This window comes from Pholcus phalangioides, unplaced genomic scaffold (assembly GCF_987345545.1).
Source record: "Pholcus phalangioides strain wild (caught in Gottingen) unplaced genomic scaffold, Ppha-v1.0 ptg000003l_1, whole genome shotgun sequence".
In the NCBI taxonomy this organism is placed as follows: Eukaryota; Metazoa; Arthropoda; class Arachnida; order Araneae; family Pholcidae; genus Pholcus; species Pholcus phalangioides.
In genome coordinates this window covers 36,600,478-36,619,923 of record NW_028301596.1, presented here as the reverse complement: position 1 = coordinate 36,619,923, position 19,446 = coordinate 36,600,478, and the positions used below count along the sequence as shown (strand labels likewise).

Genomic DNA, 19,446 nt, shown 5'->3' with positions numbered 1-19,446 from the left:
ATGGGACGCTATCGACAATGTTATCGACATCGATAAATCCGGCATGATGATGATGATAATAATAATATGTGATCGTATTACGAGTATTAACGAATAAGAATAGCCTCTTTTGTTCGATATTTTTACGTGGGAAAACGGGACAGGAAATCAAAACCGATAAGCTATTTTGCACGAACATATGCATGAGTTCGATTCGCTGGGATTGATCTTACGTTTGTGTATACATAAGTGATATCGATCGTAGACCTGAAAATATACAGGATGTCCTGTAAGTGCTAATGGGGACCTTTATATCATCAACCGTTTGTCGTAGAGGTATGGTTTCAACTTAAAAAAATGCTCAAAATGCGTTAAAAAAATTATTCTGTGTCAGTTTTGAGAATGAGAATACAGTGTGTGCCACAAAATAAAAATGTTTAAATTTTTATACGGTCCCACTGTCTTCTGACTTCCAATTAGAAAGTTGTTGGTCTGAATCCAATAAAAGAGATCCTATGTTTTTAACTGCTATATTCGCAGAGATATTCAAATTCAGAAATCGGAGAAATGTTGGGGAGGAGCGTTGTCCGTTAGTGTTTTTGCTGTTTCTTCACAACTTTTCTCAGATTTTTTGGAATTTGAATATCTCACCAAATATTGCAGTTTAAGACACGAGATTCTTTTTTGTTGGGCTCAGAATATACATGGAAACAACTTTCTAATTGGAAATTAGAGGATAAGGAGAACGTATGAAAATTTAGATTTTTTTTGATATTGTGACATAATATATTCTCACGCTTGAAACTGGTGCAGGGCAATTTTTGAACGCCTGATAATTTTTCAAACTGGAACCATACCTCTTACGACGCACGGTTGATGAGATAAAAGCCGCAATAGTACTTACAGGATAGCTTGTATTTGTTCTTTTGTGCTGTATAGGGTGTTCGCAATTCAAAATGCATATTCTGAGCTGTGAAAGTTTTAAATATATTTTCAAAGAGAGCTATGGAACTTTAAGAAGCTTTTTTCCCGGCAGGCGAAGCGTCCGGTTTAACGCATCAAATCTCTTATCAAATGGACACGTCATCTCAACGCCCCCCCCCCCCCCGCATATGAACATCTTCATCCTTTCAGCAGATGAGTTTAAGGTTGCTATCTCTCCATATTGCTTTTGAAAAAAAAAAAAAAAGTGTCATTTCTGTCATGAATTAGTTTTTTAAGTTAGGGAAACATGAAAAGCTGAGGAAATTTTTCATTTTTGAAGAGAAGTTCTTACCATATTTTCATTCAAACTTTCCTGAAGTTTTATAGCTTTCTAATACGTTGCTGGCTGTAGACAGCTCAGAACATACCAACTTCAATTAACACGCCTTAATGCGAATATGAGACTTATTTGAGGATCCTTATAGGGGCCTACATATAGAAAATTTATTTCTGTACGAGGTATTTCGTATGGTTACATACTTGCGTATAGATTGATATTTAGTTTCAATATCGTTCCTGGTTCGAACCACAGGTTGAATTGGAAACTGAGGAATGAGTATGGGTTCTTGATAATATTAGGTGGCTCCGCCAGGAAAGGGGTGATCCTTTCATGGCGGAGTGGGGAAAGGGATATTGCCGGCCGTCCTAAGATCCTAATCATAGAAAATTTACTCGCGCTAACCCCCCTCCAATAAAAACCATTATCTGCACTAATTTTAACAAAGTGATATGTATTCGTAGCAATATCATTCAAGGACTCGTTGCCTACATAATAGGGTGGCATATTTTCTGGATTTGGGAATAGTTTGTTGCTTTTGGTAAAAACAGATGAACTAAGAAAAAGGAAAAATTCACAGTGGTTTTTATTTATTTTTCCTTTGGAAGAAAATACTCATTTGGGGGAAAAACTACGCGTAAAAATATCATAACAGTCATTCATCAATGTATCATAACAGTCCATTAAGAGAGAATTCCACGTGCACGCAATGAAACTATTAGAAATCTGAGGCGTATTGCAACAGAGAACTTTCGTAAAATACATCAATAATAAAATATATTGTATCCTTACAGGGAAAATTATTTTGTGAGGCAAAACTCTCTAGAGACCTTCTTCAAATACCATTGTTAGTTGCAAAAAAATCGAAATGTACTGTAAATTTTTTTTAAATTATTTTTATCGTTTTTTTTATTTCATTAGAGCGAGGGCGCTCAACCTTCAGGAACCTCCGTTCCACTTTATTGGTTTGAAAACGTGGCGCGGACCACAAAGTGATCTGGAGCAGCACCGTGGTGAAATATATCGCGGGTTCCTTCAATGATCTGGGGAAGCACTGTAGGGGAGTTAAATGTTCTTAAACTATATCACGGGTCACTTAAGTGATCTGGAGGTGTGCAGCGGGACGCTTGAGTGATCTGTAAATGTGCCACGGGCCATTCAAGTGAAGTGGATCCGCACTGCGGATCACTTAAGTGAACTGGAAATGTGTCAATAGTTCATTTTATAAAATTGAGTTTGAGGTCATGGGCCACAGCAGGTGATTCCGAGGACGTATTTGGCCCTCTGGCCTTGGGTTGAGTATGTGTGCATTAGAAGATTATTAACGAAACATTTCCACCTATTACAAAGTGTGTGCATCCATCGGGAGGAAAGAAAGTGCTTCATGATAGGGTGGAAAACAAGAATCACATCACAAGGCTAAAAAATATAAAAAAAGACTAATATCACAGTATCATAAAAATTAATCTACATCAAAGGATGAACAAAAATTAATCTACATCAAAGAATAGAAAAAAGAAATCTACATCAAAGAATGTGAAAAAAGAATCTACATCAAAGAATGTGAAAAAAGAATCTACATCAAGGAATAAAAAAAATATAGACATCAACTAATAATAGAATAAGGAATCTTCATTACTGGGACTAAAGAGAAGCCACTTTATACGGACATATGAAAAATGTATCTACATCTATTCTTTGATGTAAATGCATTTTTAAAAATTAGTTAAATTAATTTTGGTCTACATCACTGGAATCATATAAAAGCCACATCACAGAGATGTAAAAAAGGCATCTTAACTACAGGATAGAAATTTTTCTGTAAAATTTATGACGCAAAGTTGTTTGAATTGAACCTCATTGTTATTTATTTCAATTTCAGTTTTATTTCCGCACATGAAAAAGAATCAAACATCATTCTAAAGGTTGAGCAGTTACACATAATATTGCGTTAAACAATGGAAAACATAGATATACACATGTGCAGTCGAACTATATAGCCATACGGATTGAAACACAGAACATATATTTGATATTTATTAATAGAGAATTTCATTTCCATTAAAAAAAAATCAGTAGCCATTAAAAAAAATTAAGAATCTTTAAATAATAATTTTCAAGCTCAACGGAAACGACCAAATCATCAATTCGAAACATTTTTTGGTTATTCAAAATACTTAGTTACAGTATTTCCAGCGGCAACGATATTTTCAATTCATTCCAAAAAAAAAGAGAAGACATATATTCAATGTACATACTGTACAACGAAAGTGCAAAAAAATTCGTATTAAAAGTATAATCAATCATAAGATTTACGACGTTTCTGTCCAACATCGGAGGGGAAAAAATGGGTAGAAAAAATTCTAAAAATATGTTACAAATAAAAGGAAATAGAAATAAAAAAGAAAAAAAAAATCCTAAAATAAATTATCTTACGATGAGTTTTCGTATTTTAACCGACTTTTCTCGGAAGTCTGTAAATTAATGAATTAATTTTTTTTCCTCCCCTTCCAAATGTTTCCCTTGATACCATAAACGACAAAATCCTATTAATTTCTGTTGGATTTCTCTCTCTCTCGAAAAAAAGGAATATTTTTTAGTGACTGGAATGTCATTATAAGATTCTTTTTCATTATAATCATTATTTAAGATGTTTTTCCTTAAATTTAATTTGTTTTAATATTTCTGTTCGTGTATTTTTTTTACATATATTTTTTAGGAATCATATGGATTATTTTTTACATTTTTATCATGCTTACTTTCCATCAGAATGATCTTCTTAGAGAATGTAAGAAATAATTCTTACTTCTTGATAAAATATTTGAAAGCATAGAATGAGTTTTAATTGGTTTTTTTTTAATATAAATGCCTATTATTCTCGATCAGTTCCGCCATCATATACGTTAATTATGTTTTTAAACAATTAATTTATTGTATTTTTAATTTTACAAGTAAGATATATTCGTTTTGTTTTGAAATAATTTGATACATAATTATATCGTTACCGAGATTAGAATTCTCTATTACGAAAAATAAACAAAACAAAACTAATGAAATATTTACGAATGTTTCGTATGGTGTATGTCGTTTTTACATGCTGCATAAAAAGTATTGTTGATCATAATGATTTTTTGTTGTTGGCACATTTTGTACGTCCCTGTGGCACATAGCTTCTTTTTTTTTTACGAGTGATGTAAATCATTTTTGTCTTAGTAATGAAGACTTATTTTTGTAGTCCCAGTTATGCAGAATCATTTTCTTCTACCAGTGATGTAGATCAATTTTTTTATATCCTTTGTCGCTGATACATTTTTTCCGTACCAGTGACGTAGAGTCATTTGCGTTTTTCCCTACTACTTCACAGAACGCCAACTCTGGCCATATCACTATACTGCAATTTACTGCCATTAATGAGTTTGGTTGGAAATGAAGGCGCCATCGGTGGTCGTCTGAATTTCATAAGAGAAAATATCTATATTCTCTTCTCCTGGTTTGAACCTATGACAGTCACTGCGACAGTGACGGCAACCTTAAAGGTCGGTCACAGATGGGAACCTTACCTCTACGCCACTCGGGCTGCGTTTCTCCCTGTGATGTATATTAATTTTTTCTAAATAATTTTTTGATATAAATTTTGTTCGATATTTTTACGTGAATAATGTTTCGATATTTTTACGTGAATAATGTTTCGATGTTTTTACGTGAATAATGTTTCGATGCTTTTACGTGAATAATGTTTCGATATTTTTACGTGGATAATGTTTCGATATTTTTACGTGAATAATGTTTCGATACTTTTACGTGAATAATGTTTTTATGTGAATAACGTTTTCTACATATTGACCTGGATTATTTATTATATCCTCTGTTGTAATTAATTTTTTCTATCATTTTATGTACTTGATCTATTTTATACGACCACGCTCAGTTCTTTTTTGCTATTAGATTACATAGATGCAAAATATTTTTCTTTTCGTTCAGTTCATGCAGTTTATTTTTTGCCCCAGTGATGCAGATCAACCCCCGTCCCGCCTGTTTTAGTCATATGTTAAGGGAAACATTCGTAAATCCCATTTGTTTACGTATCTGCGATGTAGACTCATTTGTGTTTGTCCCTGTGAAGTAAATTGAATTTTTTTTAATCTCGGTGATGTAGATCCATTTTTGTAATCCGTGAGATGTGCAGATTCATTTTCTTGTACCACTGGATGCAGTCATTTTCTCCCAGTGATGCCGATTAACTAATTTTTCGTCTCAGTCATGTAGATTATTTTTTTCTATACTTTGACTTAGATTATTTTTTCTGTCCTGCGATGTAGATATATTTTTTTACGTTCCAATGATATAGCTTCTCTTCCATTCCAGTTATGCCAATTACATTCTTCTAGCCTTTTTAATGTGGATTATTTTTTTATCCGCTGTTGCAAGATTATTGTATTTTTTATGTCTTTTGATGATATTAATTTTTTTTTTCCTATCACGATATAGATATATTTTTTATGTCCCAATGATGCAGGTTTCTTTCTGTCATACTTACGTGGTTCCGATACGATCAGTGGTTCCTAACCTAGCAATGCCCCACCAAAGCGTCTCTGAAATCCTGATGCCCCTCTTGCTTTTGTCAGGGGTTCCTATAAAGTTTCACCTGGGGGAACTATAAAATTTCCCTTAGGTGAAAGTTTATAGTTTCATAAAAAAGTTCCTCCCCCCCCCCACAAATGCGAGAACCATTAGTTTTTGCTTTGGCTCCTTGAATTTTAAAACCAGTGGTCTTTGCACCCCCATCTACTTTTACTTAGTCAAAAGCAGTGGTTCTTAATTTACCTTAATCTAACAAGGGGCCCTCGAAGAGGCTTCAGAAGGTCCTTGAGCTTGGGTGAGAAAACAATTAACTCGTTGTTTTTCGTTGCTATGCACAGAATGTTATTTTTTAAAGGAGTTCGTGGTCTTCACTTTTCTTCATTTTATTGGTACAGGGGATCCGTGGGCTTTATCTTACTGGCGCAAATTTTCCGTGGAACACGAAGCATTAAGAGCCCTTAGTCAAACCACTTCCACTGAAAGGGAAAAATAAAGTCATCAAGAAATTGTATAAAAATTAAAAATTTGAACCGATATAGAAATGAAGGGAGTTCGGGAAGTTTCGGTCATGGGATAACTCAAATCGCCCTTCTTAAAAATCGAATTGCCCCCTTTTGGGGGTGTGGGCCCCACGTTGGGAACCACCGATGTAGAGATGTAGATTAACTTTTTTTCTTTTGTTGTAATCGCATTTTTTTACATACCTGTTACGTAGGTTCATTTGAGTTTTTTCCTACCATCTAAATACATTTTTAAGTCTCTGTGAAGTAGAATCTCTTTTATTCTTCCTCCTCCTCCTAACCAGATCATGGCCCGCCGCTCTGTCTAAATGAAGAGTTTTTAGCAGGTGTTCGAAGAAGACCTGGGCCATGCTGAAAGCTGTTCATGTCTGTGTTGGGAACCTAACGCAAATGTATGTTTTTGTGTAATGTTTGTTATGTGTTGTGCTGCCATCTTCCATCAATTTTTCTAACTATGAGTCAAGTATAATGATTGAATAATTGTATCGTTGACGCCTGTTGATCTCTGAATTGCCTGTTGTTGACTTTTCAACGGGGAGATCGACTGGCATTCGTGCCTCGAAGTCTCTTTTATTCCAGTAATGCAGATTAATTTTTTATATCCTTTGTGATGTTGATATATATTTTATATTCCTAGATAATGTAGCTTCTCTGTGGCATTCCAGTGATTTATATTACCTTTCGTCTTTTGATGTAGAGGGATTTTTTTTTCATCTCTACTTTTATATAGATTCATTTTTTCCTAATTAGATTTAAAAAGTTAAGCTTTCTGTATCATTTGATGTTTCCTTTATTTTTCTTTGTGTTAATCACATATGTGTATGTACCTGTGATGCAGATTCATTTATGTTTATCCCTGCGATAAAAATTTATTTGTATTTGTCCTTGTGAAGTAGATTAACTTCTGCTTATGTCCCTGCGATGTAGATTCACTCGTGTTTGCGGCCCCAGTGATTTAGATTCATTTGTGTTTGTCCCAGTTATGTTGATACATTTTGATGTTCCTATGATGTAGATACATTTTGCAATTTCTGTGATGAGAAGCTTCATTTGTTTCTCCTTGTCATGTAGACTCATTTATTTCTCCGTCATGTAGACTAATTTATTTCTCCGTCATGTAGACTCATTTATTTCTCCCTGTCATGCAGACTCATTTTTGCTTAAACCCATCTCGTGGCCTCTTAGTTATAAATACATTTACCACTTCGAATTATTGATCCACGAGTAATTTATTGAAAACTACTGAACTACCCACGATAAAATATATAAAAATCCATTAAATAAATCAACAAGAAAGACTTTATAATAAAGTAATATCGAAATACTGTTGAATGACTCTTCTAGAATCAACAAACTTTCCCTTTCCTAGAATGCATTAAGAGTTCTTACACAATTTCATAGGTAAAATAGATTATTTCCTACACATCTCTACAGCTGTGTGAAAAAATATTTTTACAGTTCAATCATTTATTACTGATAAATATCTATTCATATATTTATTTGAATACATAAATAACCATCAGACGCTGCTTCAAAATACTACTCCTTTATTATATATATGTTAAAAAGAGAAAATATCTAGTGCTATCCGAAAATAACTCCGCCATTACAATAAGAAAACTTGTCAAGTCCTCGAGAATTGATGATGAGTTTGAAATTCTTATATGAAAGGGCTCTTTCTATTATTATTGACCCTCAATGTCCATTTTTTATGAACCCTTTATATCATAAATTCTCCATTTTTTTTATGTATATATACCGAATTCATGGATTTTTTGATGAACAGTTGAGGATTATGGACTGTCACATCATCTTACGACATTCCATTTTCAATTTTTTTTTTTTTATAAATACGATAGTTTCGAAACTCATAGAAAAGAATATATTCTCGTATATACATATATCTATGTATATTTTTTTTCCAGGAAACGTAGAAAAGGCTCCTGATCCAGTATATTCCTGGTCTATATTAAACCAGTCGGCATAAAAATTTCCAGAGGGAAATCTACCAATATCAGGACGAAGGGAGCAAAAAAAAAACTGTATGAAATATATTATATTCTGTTGCTCGAAGTCCTTATTTTTATGTCCGAGCCAACAGCGATTCCAGGAAAGAATAACTCACTGGAAATTCTTTTTTTTTTTTTGTTTCAATGACAGAGAGATTTTCCAGAGAGCGTTTCTCTGAGCGGAACCAAATCTGCAGCTGGCCACCATAAAAAACCTCTGAGAGGATGGTCATAGCGAGGGAGGCCAAAATAAAAAAAAAATATATATATATATATAGACAATGGGAATTATGGAGAAGGACCAGCCGGATACAGGAGAAGAGGAGGACACAGAAAAGAATAATGTACGGGAGGAAACTTCGGATACGGCTTCTCGGGACGATGATCCGATTTTAGGGACAGTCCTATGTTTTACGATCTCAAGAAGCACATTTAACGGTCAGTACTTACTCTTCCTCTCTGTGTCTCTGGTATCTCGCTGGCCGGATGGTCTCCCATATACTGTCGAGTGAAGGCTATTGGACTCCGCTAGAAATATCGCCAATCACGTGATTGAACTTTGGCTAGGAACAAGTATTAAATCTGTGAAGTTTTAAGGTTTTTTACGACGTGCAAAGACGCTTTGAAAGGAGGAAGAGTCGCATTCTCTAGGAAATATATTCTTAGGTGGGAAATTTTGGTATTCCTTAAAAGAAAAAGAAAACTATTATAAAAGATTGTTTTATGCTTAATTTCTAACTTTTACTGGTGGTCAAAGAATTCGGTCTAACATTTAAAATTTAGGTGAATCTTGTCTTTTTAGCAATGACTAGTTCGATGATTATTGTGAGTCCAAAAGATGTTTAGTAAAGACTTTTACCCATATTAATAATAGGGGAAACCGCAGTACCTTAGAACAGTTGTACGTACGGGCATTTCCTTTTAAAATTCAGAAACGGGTGGGAATGTAGAATGGTGGTTCCTAGCGGATGTAAACTACTGATAGGCAGTAGCTCACGGGAAAGTAGTCGCTCGTGGAAGACTTAAGGTAAGTAAATATGATATTTTAACTCTTTTTTTGAAGGTCAAAGTAAAAAAAAAATGCATCTCTCCGTTATTTTTCCCCTTCTAGTTTTTTATGATTATTTGTCATGTCCATAGTTTATTATCAGGGTTTTGTTGATTTATTTTTGATTTTAAAATCATCGAAATCTTAACCTACTTGTTGCTATATCCCTTTAGCGAACAAAATAGCTTACATTATACCTTCGGACACCGAAAAACAAGCCATTGAAGAAGCCTTTTTTGGCTAAAATTGCTAAAAAGAGTCGCTCAAAAGACAGGAACGTAGCAAAAAGAAAACAATCGATTATAAAAAAGGAGCTTCTCCTTAGTTCTTCCGACGACTCCGATGAATTTGGAGGGAGAAAGCATGGAAAAACAGTTTGTAAGCTGAATAAAATAGTATAGCATGGTAGAGTGTATATAGAAACTGCACTTTTTATATTATGTCCGCAAGTGAATCCTGGTGTGTCCAACAACATCAGGTTGTTGTACCTAAGGACGGATATTTTTTTTCCGAATTTTGAATTTTTAAAAATTCAATGTTCAAAATTTTGTAAGATCGAAATTTTCAGAATTTTAAAGGTTCAGAGCCTAACAGCTGGGCATTTTACTAAGTGAAAATATCTTTCCCAGCGGCTGAGAAAAATTAAACCGTGAAGTTTGTCCATAGGTACAGCGGTCTACCCTGTTCGTTGAAAAACATTTTCTTTTTGCTCATTTATTATACTTTTTGTTCATCGAGGAAACCGAATTTTCCATGATGGAATGTCAGAAAAAAGAGAAAATAAAATGTATAGAATAGTATTTCTGCGTCATGGATAGGACGAGAAACTTCCATGTATGTAATTATTATTGCAATAAAATATCCCTTATCCGAAATAAAGTGGATGCAGCAATTCCGAATATGAAATAATATCTCCGTGTAGCTGTAAAATTGCTAAATTAAGGTTCTTTGAAGCTAATGAAAACCTTTGTTGAAACATTATATAAAAGTTAGGTAAAAAAATTTAGTAAAAATTTTCTTATTTAAGGGGAGTTGATACCTTTAATATGGTGAAAAACTATGCTCTAATAGATAATATCATTAAAAATACTATTTAACCATTGATTTATTCCAAATTTTTATGCATGTTTTTGATTGTATGCGCTATACTATGCTGGTATGAGGTTTTACATATCTAAATACTTGATTTTTTTCGTAAATTTTCAAAAAAAGATCATGTAAAACAGCTTGCACGCATGCCACCAATGTAATTGAAGCAAAACTGATTAAAAATAAAAGAAACGGTTTAGTTCATGAAATGAAGCAAAAGATTGAAAATTCCATTCACTCGCTCTTATTTAAAATTGAATATTAAAATTCAAATTTAAATTTCAAAAAATTTAAAATTTTAAATAAGATAGAATCAATGAAACCCCTCACACTTCTGCTTCGTTTCATAAACTCAACAGTTTCTTTTATATTTTGAATAAATTTGTATTCAATTACATTAACCTCGTGGTATTTTATCTCATGAGTATAGCTGTTTTCAAAAAAATTTAAAAAAATGAATTTTTTACAAAAATTGAGTATTCAAGATATGTAAAACTTTATACCAGCATATGATAGCGCACACAATCAAAAACACGCATAAAAAAATTCAAATAAATCGATGGTTAAATAGTGTTTTTAATGATACTGTATTTCTATTAGAGCTTAGTTTTTCCTCATGTTAAAGGCATCGACCCCCGTTAATTTATACCATTTACTTAAATCTGTCTTCTGATAGAGCTCATAAATTGTTAAAAACAACCGTTTTTTTTAGTCACTGACCTCACATACCTACTACAGATTGGCCACTGAAACCTTCCCATGTATGGACAGAATGGCTTCATCATTGCCTCCTGTACTCAAAAAAGGAACAGAATCCTATCCCCCCCCCCTCCTTTTTGTTTGTCTCTATAGAAGGGCCGAAGGTCAATTCCTGGCAACTCAAATCTTCCGATTGTGGTTTTGGGGGGATGGGAAATAAGAAAAAAAAAATTGGACACTTCAGAAATATTCGTTATATCGAGGTTTTTTTATTCGTTAAATAGTGGTTTAACCGCTATTTTCACCAGAATTTCAGAAAAAAATTCGTTAAATAGAGGAACTTGATGAATCAGAGTTCGTTAAATCGGGGACCGACTGTATTATTAATTAATTTTTTTTTTAGTCAGAATTTTCCGCAGGCCCTTGAAATTGAAATGTGGCATATATACCAGCTCACAGTGATTTCGGATTTAACTTGCCTATCATCACTGATTCTTGTTTTTTATCAACATATAGGAAAATCCCACAAATTTGAGAAGAAAATATGACGAGTGTTTTTATATGAAATAAGTAAATAGTATTATTGAAAAGTTTGCTTTGGGGGTAGGAAAACGAAACGAATAAATATGTAAAATAAATTACGCCACAGCAGCTATGGTAGTTTTCTAGAATATTAGAGAGAAAGAGCTGGTTTCTGTGATCAGAATTCGGGTCCTCGCGGGTTCTGAATTATTGCGGCATATCACAGAAATGATATACACTATTTTTCTCTCTAATATCTTTCATATTCCCAAATACATTTTGATAAAAATCTGAATGTATTTCAAGCTTTTGCTCTATATTTGTCACATGACGTTCAAAATTTCGATTCCTCTTTGAACAAACTCCTTGTTTGACAGCCAACAAGAATTCGCCCTTTATATTCAGCCTTGGATAAAGCTGGGTATTGTTTCGTGTGAGGGTACACTATCTTAGAAACGCTATCTTGTAGTCTTGCTTACAGCTCTAAAAAATCTATCACATAGTTTTTTTTCCCGGTGCAAAGGACACGAATCTTGTTCAACTCGAAATTTAAACCCGGATTTTGTTTCCCCATTTCATTCTTTCCCATAATCCTTCCGATACTAGCATTACATACACTTACATTTTGAATGCCGTATTAATTTTAAACAATATGGTGAATTTTCTTCAATCTCGAGAAACTATTGCAGTATTGCAGTTTTTTCATTCAATATCGCACGTTATAATTTGTGAATTTCAAATTTCTCAGCAGTAAATATGCTCTAAGAAAATACGTAATATTTTACGGAAAATTAACTGAAGAAGAGTTTTATCAGTACAGCCCGGAAGTTCAGGCAAAATGCAATAAATGCTTTTTTTTGCCTATTTTCAAACTTTTCTCTTAAAAATGCATTTTTTTGAACTTTTCCTGCCATAAATGCCTATTTTCACACAGTTTTAAGTTTTATTAGTGAATTTCAAAAGCCATAATTTGCTAAACTTGGATATTTTGAGTATTGAGAAGAAAATAATTTTTTTTTTAGAATTTTCCAACTCTCAGTATGGATTATCATCAGGAAGCAAGCATCGCCCTCTACTTTCAGGCCTATTTAAACTCGAATAAGTGATGCGAGAGATAGGGATTTTGGTGTTGCCAACTTTGCTTTTGACCGAATGGCGTTAGTCGTGAATGATTTTGTTTCAGATGAACGTAGCCCATATTAGAAAAGCAGAGAAAAATTAAAAATTTACACTTCTCCACTTAACACATATTTTGCTCAGGCATTAAACTGCATTGCATTGTATATGTATAGCTGGCCGATGACTGTCTCAAGAGGTCATCAGTTGACATCATGGCTCACGCAAAGCGGAGTAGTAGCAGACAGGGGGTTCTGGAGCCCCATTTCGTTTTTATTTTATTATTTGCGTCATAAATGCACTGTAAACAACCATAGCTACTATATTTATTTTACGTAATTATTTAGTATTCGATTGAATTGGCCAGAGTCGCCCTTAGTGGGGTGTGGCAGATGCGGAAACGCAGAGCCCCTTGCTTGAAGGAGTCCCTCATGTGTGGTAATATAAAAGAAAAAACTAAATTATTTTACAACAAAAAAGAACAAAGTAGCTATATGTCTGAACTATAGAAATGATAATGATTATTCCAAATAATACAACAAATAAGCCAGAATTATTCGCAACTCGAAGGAGTTCCATGGATCATTTTCTCCACGGGCTCCGCGGCTGCTAATGGTGGCCCTGGAATTGACCCATCCTGAGGGTCCACCAACATTTTATTTTGGACATTAAATCTCAACTAACCTTGGATAATAATGCAGCTATTATTAACTATAAATACAACCGTAGACCGATTAAGTGCAACCAATTTTTCAGCTAGTTTTCGGGGACCCCCTTAACATAATATTTTTTATACTTACATTTTCTTCCTTCCACAAATTAAGAAATGCCTTTTTAGTGCCTATTTTAGGCATTTTTAGTGCCTTTTTGCCTGTCTATTTCGACCATTTTCAGAGCCTGAACTTCCGGGCTCTACTTATCAGTTATTTTTTTTAATTCATAAATTCGATATAAAATAATTTGGTACTACTAAAAAACTATGTTTAAATAAATTTATCTTTAATCGAGTATAATAAATTTACAATAAAAAATATTATCGTAAATTTCCGGTTAGTCGCATCTAGAAAAATGGTGCAAAAATAGATTTCACAGAAAAGCCCCGGCTTCATATATGCCAAACATAATTGTTAAAAAATGCATAATAGAAATTAACGCATTTTATTTCTGAATCCATTAATAAGTGTGCATAGAAATTAAATAGTAGAAAAGATTCATAATAAAAATGAAAGGATTCATAATACAAATGAAAAAATATCATAATGAAAATAAACTGGAAAAATTCAAAACAAATTGAAATAATATAAGCAATGCAGTATACCCGATGCTCCTTTAAATAACTGCTAACAAAAATTATTCGTAGGAAAATTAGCTACGAGTCAATTATTTATATAAAATATACTTTTAACAAAATTAAATGTTAAAATTTACTATAAAAGAACTTCAAGAGTAATTATGAAATAGCTCTAAACTGAATTAGAATTCCACTGTTAAAACAATACAGGGTTGGCAAAGAGTCCGTATAAGCTTTAAAAATTCATAAAAACCGAAAAAATAACCGAAATAAAAGACGGTTTACAGGCTATCGGGGCTAGGTCACAGGAATTTTTTTGTGAGGGAAAAATAACTAAAAAACAGCCGATAGGTGGCACTGACATAGACAAGTCAAAGAAAAGATACGCAAATAACGAACAGAATGCCTTTAAATCGTTTATTACAGCAGTATGTGTTCCACCACCACCACCACAGGGGATAACACATTGCAAGCGAGTCACAAATCCAGCAAAGTGAGAGTGCAGCAGGTCCGCATACACGGTTTACAACGGCCAACTAATTGTGGATTAGCAGCGCAAGTTCTTATAACCGTCTCATTTGCATATTTCCACCGAAGTCGCTCGTTCCAGCTCCACCTATTGGCTGTTTTTGTTATTTTTTTCTCGACGAGAAAATTTTCGTCATCCGGCGATGCTAACCCTGCGCAAACCGTTTTATATTTCGGTTATTTTTCCGGTTTTTATTCATTTTTGAAGTTTATACGGAGTTTTTGCCCACACTGTATATAAGTGGAGGCTTCATAGTGGATAATTTAAATTAAAATTTTTTATTATAAATATTTTTCTCTTTATAGACTGAAATGATACTTTTCTAAAATATATTTTTTCAATATTATTATTGTGTAAAATTTCAGTCAGTAAGAAAAATTACATTTTTATGGTTATTTTAGATGTTAGCAAAACTAATTTTAGTCGAAAATAATTTTTCTGTAGAGTTTACCCGATCGATGGAAGGAGTTGAAATGATGTTGCGCAATAATGAGTAATAACAATTCAGTATATAATGAAAAACAAAATTAAAGCTTTTAAGAAATAAACTATTATTACATAGGAATGAAATAATTAATTTGATTCGCACGTGTGGGAAACTATACATGAGTTGCGCCATGATTGCAAATAAAAACAATGGAGATTCCCGAAGGGAGAAAAATTACTAAATAACAATAATAAATATAAATAAATATTACGCCACGTAAAAGAAGGGTGAGAAAAGTGTTGGAATCGAACTCTCACGGCAGAATAATACTCGATGGTGGCCAAGTTATGAGAAAGAAAAACGAACAATAGCGTCAATGCGAGGAATTAAAACGGGATTTGTGTGTAGATTTGGCAACATGTAGCCAAATCTAGCCGCGATAGTCAAGTTGAAACTCACAGCAATTTCCATTCCTGAAAGTTAGCAAATAATTACATTAATTAAATAAAACGGATTCTAAATATGGTGAGAACATAAGAAAAGACATTAATTACCCTGCGCATAAATGCATTTTCATAATTAATTTAATTAATTGAAAATTCTAATTATGCTATTTTAATAACTTCAAATTTTAATATTCTTTATCTTAAAAGTTTTTAATATTCTTTCCAAAAATATGGCTGCGAGTCGTGGCTGATTCGTGTAACCCAGCTTCATTGGGAGGTGGAACTGGCGGATGACTTGAGGTCATGGTATCCTTGCCGCTCCTCGTGTAGGACGTCCACACCAAGCTAGGAGTCAAGATGAATTCTTCTGGGGCGCTTGATGGGTCAAGGTAAGAAGTTATTACAGGGCTTTACAGTAACCATCCAGAGCGAAGGGGGATTTACAGAGACCAAGTGTTCCTCATCGAGCAGTAATGGGGCCGCTGTGGTGGTCGAGTGGTAATAGTGTCGGACTCGTGATGCGAGGATCCGGGTTCGAACCCCACAGTGGTGGTCGGCTAAAGTTGGTTTTCTGTGGTTCCCAACTTCAAGGCGCAAATGCGAGCCGATCTCCCCGTTAAAAAGTCTCGCCACAGAGAGCAACAGTCCTACAACGGTAAATCATTCAACCATAACACTTCAATCATAGTTAGTAAAACTGGGGGCAGATGACAGCACTACACATAACAAGCATTACACAGAAACAAACTATACGTCAGGTTGCACTACACGTACACGCACATTCCCGCATTTACCTATTCGTTGCGGGGTTCCGCGCGGGGGGGGGTGCATGTGTGGTGTAGCAGTAGTAGGTAGGGGCTCGGGGATCCATGATGTTCTTAAGTCAGCCACCTCGTTGGGCAATTTGCCTGTTGTGGCGTTGTATTTGTTATTTGTATTAAATTTTTCATCAAATTGATGTTCAATTTCCATTCAGTTTTGCCCGCTCTTCTGAGTTTTAGACCGAATTACACAACTTTTTTTGTTGCATATTATGACTGTGATTGCTGAAATCAAATATTTGAAATTTTTTGAAAAATCGGACACGATTTAGCGTGTTTTTCTGTTTGTGATTAGCCTAACAGAAACTTCTAAACTAATATAAATTAAGTTATTTTGATTAAAATAATTAGTAGTTATGATTTTAGGAAACAATACGAGTAATAATAGTGCGATAAGAAATTTGTGAAAAAAAAATATTAAAAAAAACAATTTTCTGTTCATGGTCGGGAAAAACATTTCTGATTGAAAATCAGGGTGAAATTTCATTTTTAAAAACTCATAAAAAATCAATTTTATTTGTTAGAAGTTTTTAAAAATACCAAGGCATTCATTACATATTTAAATTTCTGAAAAATATTCGTTTCATACAAGTTGTTGTATAAGTTGTGCAAACGTAAAATTAGTGAAAAATGTGGATCATTTATATGTAAACTATATAGATAAATTGCAGGGTATCATATAATTTTGTAAATAGTTTAAAAATTCATAAAAATTGAAGAAATTGGTATATTTGAATGTGGTTTGCGAAAAAGATATTCTCACGAAGAGGGGTTTTATCTTCGCGTGCGGAAAAAATAGTGCAATTTCTTGGCGATAGATAGCGTAGCACGGATACAAATCATTGGAAATATGAAAATCAGGGTAGAACAAAAAATATAGGTTGTACGATTTTTTCTTGAACATTTTTAATTTTCATGTTAATGTGACGCTCACATGAAGTTTTCATTCTGATGTTTACATCAGTGTAGATATAGCACTCACTAATGATGAAGTTGTTTTACCTCAGACCCGAATCGCCAGCTGAAGCTTTACGAACGTTTCGGGCACAGACAAAAGTGAAGAAAGTTTCGGGCCAGGAATTCTAAAATTTACTGCCGTGCATCACCCTCTAGCGATGAAAATTTTAACTTTAGTTCGCGAGAATGACTTTTACACAAATCACTTTCGAATATACCAATTCCTTCAATTTTTATAAATGTTTATACTACTTACGAATTTATGAAACACCCGGTATATAATCGTCAAAATGGGGTTAAAAAAACACACACACACACGTGTAGTAAATGATTAATTGAAAAATAGAGGATGTTTGAGAAAGGTACGGCTGACAAGAATGTATAATGCACTAGCATGCGTCAGCCCGAAATGTGCCGGATGAAAGCAGTTTTCGGAAACACGTAAATTGCGTGCGTGTGGCATTGACATTATGGCTCGGCCCGTCTCAGCGAACAGATGGTTAATACAAAACACACAAAAAAACACTCTCTCCTGTGTTTTTTTCCCCCCTCTATATATTTATAATCATTAATTTTTTACTTGTTTTAGCACTCAGCCATGCAACCCTTCCATTACGTATTCTTCCCTCCTCCTCCTCCTCATCTTTCACCTCAACACCCGAAAAGGCCAAAGTTAACACTTTCACTGGCCACGCTCTGCGAAATCCTTGTGAAAGGGCAAAAGAGATCATCACGCCAACGTCACACACATTACATAGAAAAAGAATACTTGTGTTAATATGTATAGAGGAAACTCTCTGTGTGTTGTTTCGTTATCATTTTTTCCTATTATTATTATTGCTAAGGCTAGCTACACAGCCTTTATTTGGAACTAGCTGATACCCGGCGACGTTGCCCGCCCCGTAAAAAATGTATAGCTTATTAATTACTTCTTAATCAAAAAAATTTCTGCATCAAGTAAGAAAAAATTACTTTTATTTTTAAATATTTTAATTAAAATCTTCAGGCAATCGCTTGTGGATACACAATACTTTTTCTTTTTCCATCTGGTGTGTAGATGTACAAATTTTTGCTATTACCAACACGCGAACAGGCGACGAAAAGGTGTCCGTGTGAAAAACAGGGCTCAAGTAAGTTGATACCTGCCACTGGCCTAACGACTGGCCTTGCGCTTTGTTGATTGTCATGGCAAAAGCTAAACGAATCGGGAACTGTAATCGCTTGAAAGTGAATGACATTTCTCCAGTGATAATTGGGGTACGTGGAATGAAGACGTCTTCTTTTGGCACATCCAGTTAGAATCGTTGCTTCGATGATGTAATTGTGCAATTTCTTCACGCAGAGTCTGTTGCTATTGCAGAGCATTGGTGTTTCCAAATTTCTCAAAATCATTATAGGTGCTCCGACTTTGAGGGTCAAGTTGTGTGGTGGCACACCCGGAATATCCAAAGAGTTCAGACATTCTGCAGGATACAGAACTGTCTGCGCTGTGTCTGTGACAGTGTCAACCGATTTGTAAGATGTGGAGTCTCCCGAAATAATTTTTAGGATTTTTCCGTTGATCTTGTTCACACTGCCATTTTTCGGTGCCAGAATCGCACTCTCACAAAGCCACTCATGGTTTCGGTGATTTTGTTGAATGTTTGGGAAAACGTGGTCTGCAAGTTCTTGAACTGAGTTTATATATATAATAACTGGCAAAATCCAGTTGGGAACGTTATCAGTCTAGTGCTTGGGTCTACGGGAATTCTTCCATTGCCAAGTTTGATCAACTGATGTGAAAATGATAGCAGTGCTGAGTCATTTTGCAGTTGAGCTCGCATGTTGGTGGATAATGATAATTTTTTAGCTTCATGCCAGAGTGTTGATGTCCTAACAAACTCGAGGCGACCACCGATAGACAGCACACCACCTTCACTTCCAACCCATCTCACTAATGGCAGTAAATTGCAATGTAGCGATATGGCCAGAGTTGGTGTTTGGTGAAGTAGAGTGCTGATGATTTGAGGCAAGCATTGAGTTCATCAGCTGGCGTTGAACATTTTTATTCCCAGTTTTATCGCCGTAGTTGTTGTTCTCTGTTGTTAGTGACGCCATATGTCCAGCTTCTGCAGCGAATATTATTCAAACTCCTTTTAAGCACTTTTTAA

General features: G+C 34.3%; 1 long non-coding RNA gene across 1 annotated transcript in view; it reads right to left on the bottom strand.

The window, feature by feature from the left end:
• LOC149088478 (uncharacterized) overlaps positions 1-19,446 on the bottom strand; it is a 197,830-nt gene that overhangs the window by 160,475 nt on the left and 17,909 nt on the right. The gene's annotated exons all lie outside the window — the stretch shown is intronic.